Source organism: Salvelinus namaycush, unplaced genomic scaffold (genome assembly GCF_016432855.1).
Source record: "Salvelinus namaycush isolate Seneca unplaced genomic scaffold, SaNama_1.0 Scaffold2204, whole genome shotgun sequence".
NCBI classification, from domain to species: Eukaryota; Metazoa; Chordata; class Actinopteri; order Salmoniformes; family Salmonidae; genus Salvelinus; species Salvelinus namaycush.
In genome coordinates, this window is record NW_024059014.1 from 36,895 (window position 1) to 42,702 (window position 5,808).

The 5,808-nt window shown below is 43.8% G+C and overlaps 1 long non-coding RNA gene across 18 annotated transcripts; it reads right to left on the reverse strand.

The window, feature by feature from the left end:
• On the reverse strand, positions 1-5,802 carry LOC120038471. Of its 18 annotated transcripts, none has more exons than XR_005475077.1 (4): positions 5,485-5,802; positions 4,217-5,344; positions 2,161-4,156; positions 1-2,119 (listed from the first exon to the last, which is right to left on the reverse strand). It is a non-coding gene; the product is annotated as an uncharacterized LOC120038471 (long non-coding RNA). The 18 variants fall into 18 exon arrangements; XR_005475074.1 differs by having other exon boundaries at positions 4,217-5,400; positions 5,457-5,802; XR_005475076.1 differs by having other exon boundaries at positions 2,161-3,639; positions 3,693-4,156; positions 4,217-5,802.
• Between the last annotated feature and the right edge of the window lie 6 nt (positions 5,803-5,808).

The following is a 5,808-nucleotide window of genomic DNA, read 5'->3' on the forward strand; positions in this document are numbered from 1 at the left end:
TTATTTTTTTGAGCAGTGTATTTAACAGGCAGGTTTGCATTCTCATTGGTTAAGCTGAATTGTCAGTAACAGCTGGGTATAAAATGCTGTTGTCTGGTTTAAGTCCGTTCATACATGGATCATGCTGCTCGAGCCTTTATCTAAAGACTAACCTTTAATATTACATCATGACCAGACCCTTTATCTAAAGACTAACCTTTAATATTACATCATGACCAGACCCTTTATCTAAAGACTAACCTTTAATATTACATCATGACCAGACCCTTTATCTAAAGACTAACCTTTAATATGACATCATGACCAGACCCTTTATCTAAAGACTAACCTTTAATATGACATCATGACCAGACCCTTTATCTAAAGACTAACCTTTAATATTACATCATGACCAGACCCTTTATCTAAAGACTAACCTTTAATATGACATCATGACCAGACCCTTTATCTAAAGACTAACCTTTAATATTACATCATGACCAGACCCTTTATCTAAAGACTAACCTTTAATATTACATCATGACCCTTTATCTAAAGACTAACCTTTAATATTACATCATGACCAGACCCTTTATCTAAAGACTAACCTTTAATATTACATCATGACCAGACCCTTTATCTAAAGACTAACCTTTAATATTACATCATGACCAGACCCTTTATCTAAAGACTAACCTTTAATATTACATCATGACCCTTTATCTAAAGACTAACCTTTAATATTACATCATGACCAGACCCTTTATCTAAAGACTAACCTTTAATATTAGATCATGACCAGACCCTTTATCTAAAGACTAACCTTTAATATTACATCATGACCAGACCCTTTATCTAAAGACTAACCTTTAATATGACATCATGACCAGACCCTTTATCTAAAGACTAACCTTTAATATGACATCATGACCAGACCCTTTATCTAAAGACTAACCTTTAATATTACATCATGACCAGACCCTTTATCTAAAGACTAACCTTTAATATTAGATCATGACCAGACCCTTTATCTAAAGACTAACCTTTAATATTACATCATGACCAGACCCTTTATCTAAAGACTAACCTTTAATATTACATCATGACCAGACCCTTTATCTAAAAACTAACCTTTAATATTACATCATGACCAGACCCTTTATCTAAAGACTAACCTTTAATATGACATCATGACCAGACCCTTTATCTAAAGACTAACCTTTAATATGACATCATGACCAGACCCTTTATCTAAAGACTAACCTTTAATATTACATCATGACCAGACCCTTTATCTAAAGACTAACCTTTAATATTAGATCATGACCAGACCCTTTATCTAAAGACTAACCTTTAATATTACATCATGACCAGACCCTTTATCTAAAGACTAACCTTTAATATGACATGACCAGACCCTTTATCTAAAGACTAACCTTTAATATTACATCATGACCAGACCCTTTATCTAAAGACTAACCTTTAATATTACATCATGACCAGACCCTTTATCTAAACACTAACCTTTAATATTACATCATGACCAGACCCTTTATCTAAAGACTAACCTTTAATATTAGATCATGACCAGACCCTTTATCTAAAGACTAACCTTTAATATTAGATCATGACCAGACCCTTTATCTAAAGACTAACCTTTAATATTAGATCATGACCAGACCCTTTATCTAAAGACTAACCTTTAATATTACATCATGACCAGACCCTTTATCTAAAGACTAACCTTTAATATTACATCATGACCAGACCCTTTATCTAAAGACTAACCTTTAATATTACATCATGACCAGACCCTTTATCTAAAGACTAACCTTTAATATGACATCATGACCAGACCCTTTATCTAAAGACTAACCTTTAATATTAGATCATGACCAGACCCTTTATCTAAAGACTAACCTTTAATATGACATCATGACCAGACCCTTTATCTAAAGACTAACCTTTAATATTACATCATGACCAGACCCTTTATCTAAACACTAACCTTTAATATTACATCATGACCAGACCCTTTATCTAAAGACTAACCTTTAATATTACATCATGACCAGACCCTTTATCTAAAGACTAACCTTTAATATTACATCATGACCAGACCCTTTATCTAAAGACTAACCTTTAATATGACATGACCAGACCCTTTATCTAAAGACTAACCTTTAATATGACATCATGACCAGACCCTTTATCTAAAGACTAACCTTTAATATTAGATCATGACCAGACCCTTTATCTAAAGACTAACCTTTAATATTACATCATGACCAGACCCTTTATCTAAAGACTAACCTTTAATATTACATCATGACCAGACCCTTTATCTAAACACTAACCTTTAATATTACATCATGACCAGACCCTTTATCTAAAGACTAACCTTTAATATTACATCATGACCAGACCCTTTATCTAAAGACTAACCTTTAATATTACATCATGACCAGACCCTTTATCTAAAGACTAAACTTTAATATTAGATCTTTTCAGAATAGGAAATCAAGTTCAAAATAAAAACACTAAACCATGAAACTAATTTATTTACATCCCAACATATCATTCCTTCTTTTAAAAAACGTAATATTTACATTTTGATTCGCTAGTAAAGTCCTTCTGAAAGTGACGTGTCGTAACGAACACCGGGGTAAACATTTCTCCAGTCAGTCTGCTCCAGATTTCTCCAGTTGAGGGTAGAGTGGATGACTTCGCTCGGTCACAAAATGGCCCCCTATATAGTGCACACATGTTGACCAGGGACCTTCTGTTAAGCGCCCCCCACCAACAGACAGTACAGCTGAGATGCAGTTCCTGTCATGTGATCTAAAAAAATCTGAGAACAAACAGATGTTTGTTAAACCAGGTCCTATTCTTTCTGAGGGGACTGAGGGTAGAGGAGAACCTTGTTCAGGGCAGGTCCTATTCTTTCTGAGGGTAGAGGAGAACCTTGTTCAGAGCAGGTCCTATTCTTTCTGAGGGTAGAGGAGAACCTTGTTCAGGGCAGGTCCTATTCTTTCTGAGGGTAGAGGAGAACCTTGTTCAGGGCAGGTCCTATTCTTTCTGAGGGTAGAGGAGAACCTTGTTCAGGGCAGGTCCTATTCTTTCTGAGGGTAGAGGAGAACCTTGTTCAGAGCAGGTCCTATTCTTTCTGAGGGTAGAGGAGAACCTTGTTCAGGGCAGGTCCTATTCTTTCTGAGGGTAGAGGAGAACCTTGTTCAGAGCAGGTCCTATTCTTTCTGAGGGTAGAGGAGAACCTTGTTCAGGGCAGGTCCTATTCTTTCTGAGGGTAGAGGAGAACCTTGTTCAGAGCAGGTCCTATTCTTTCTGAGGGTAGAGGAGAACCTTGTTCAGAGCAGGTCCTATTCTTTCTGAGGGGACTGGGGGTAGAGGAGAACCTTGTTCAGGGCAGGTCCTATTCTTTCTGAGGGTAGAGGAGAACCTTGTTCAGAGCAGGTCCTATTCTTTCTGAGGGGACTGAGGGTAGAGGAGAACCTTGTTCAGGGCAGGTCCTATTCTTTCTGAGGGTAGAGGAGAACCTTGTTCAGAGCAGGTCCTATTCTTTCTGAGGGGACTGGGGGTAGAGGAGAACCTTGTTCAGGGCAGGTCCTATTCTTTCTGAGGGGACTGGGGGTAGAGGAGAACCTTGTTCAGGGCAGGTCCTATTCTTTCTGAGGGGACTGGGGGTAGAGGAGAACCTTGTTCAGGGCTTGTGTTCACATAGCATATCTGATCTAGAAGCAGTCCGACCTCTTCTTATTCATTACATCCTCCATCAGCACTGAAACACTAGGAATTTAGGTCCTGACGTTCAGGACATCCTGACAGGGGTACCTCACAGCGTTCAGAGGGACAGGGGTACCTCACAGCGTTCTGAGGGACAGGGGTACCTCACAACATTCAGAGGGACAGGGGTACCTCACAACATTCAGAGGGACAGGGGTACCTCACAACATTCAGAGGGACAGGGGTACCTCACAACATTCAGAGGGACAGGGGTACCTCACAACGTTCAGAGGGACAGGGGTACCTCACAACATTCAGAGGGACAGGGGTACCTCACAACATTCAGAGGGACAGGGGTACCTCACAACGTTCAGAGGGACAGGGGTACCTCACAACGTTCAGAGGGACAGGGGTACCTCACAGCGTTCTGAGGGACCTCACAGCGTTCTGAGGGACCTCACAGCGTTCTGAGGGACCTCACAGCGTTCTGAGGGACAGGGGTACCTCACAGCGTTCTGAGGGACAGGGGTACCTCACAGCGTTCTGAGGGACAGGGGTACCTCACAGCGTTCTGAGGGACAGGGGTACCTCACAGCGTTCTGAGGGACAGGGGTACCTCACAGCGTTCTGAGGGACAGGGGTACCTCACAGCGTTCTGAGGGACAGGGGTACCTCACAGCGTTCTGAGGGACAGGGGTACCTCACAACGTTCTGAGGGACAGGGGTACCTCACAACGTTCTGAGGGACAGGGGTACCTCACAACGTTCTGAGGGACAGGGGTACCTCACAACGTTCTGAGGGACAGGGGTACCTCACAACGTTCTGAGGGACAGGGGTACCTCACAACGTTCTGAGGGACAGGGGTACCTCACAACGTTCTGAGGGACAGGGGTACCTCACAACGTTCTGAGGGACAGGGGTACCTCACAACGTTCTGAGGGACAGGGGTACCTCACAACGTTCTGAGGGACAGGGGTACCTCACAGCGTTCTGAGGGACAGGGGTACCTCACAGCGTTCTGAGGGACAGGGGTACCTCACAGCGTTCTGAGGGACAGGGGTACCTCACAGCGTTCTGAGGGACAGGGGTACCTCACAGCGTTCAGAGGGACAGGGGTACCTCACAACGTTCAGAGGGACAGGGGTACCTCACAACGTTCTGAGGGACAGGGGTACCTCACAACGTTCTGAGGGACAGGGGTACCTCACAACGTTCTGAGGGACAGGGGTACCTCACAACGTTCTGAGGGACAGGGGTACCTCACAACGTTCTGAGGGACAGGGGTACCTCACAACGTTCTGAGGGACAGGGGTACCTCACAACGTTCTGAGGGACAGGGGTACCTCACAACGTTCAGAGGGACAGGGGTACCTCACAACGTTCTGAGGGACAGGGGTACCTCACAGCGGTCTGAGGGACAGGGGTACCTCACAGCGGTCTGAGGGACAGGGGTACCTCACAGCGGTCTGAGGGACAGGGGTACCTCACAGCGGTCTGAGGGACAGGGGTACCTCACAGCGGTCTGAGGGACAGGGGTACCTCACAGCGTTCAGAGGGACAGGGGTACCTCACAGCGGTCTGAGGGACAGGGGTACCTCACAGCGGTCTGAGGGACAGGGGTACCTCACAACGTTCAGAGGGACAGGGGTACCTCACAACGTTCTGAGGGACAGGGGTACCTCACAGCGGTCTGAGGGACAGGGGTACCTCACAACGTTCTGAGGGACAGGGGTACCTCACAGCGTTCTGAGGGACAGGGGTACAACTGGAACAGAAGGTAAAGTAAATGCAGAATAAACCAGGGACACCGTTACAGCGGTCTGCCCTGTATGTCACTTCAAACTAAAACACATCCTTCCTCAACCATCCCCATTTCCTCCACAACAGAAAAATCTAGAAAAAATGTCAAGCCAGCCCTTTTTATTGAGTCCATCAATTCATTCACAGGGCAGAGAGAGAAACACCTCCACGTTCAACCACTCAAATGAAAGACATCTTGAAAACACTTTTTTATAAACTAATAAATCCTAATCGTTAGATTGTGTTCAGGTCCTTGTTGCATCATTAGCAACAGAGAGAGGCTTCAT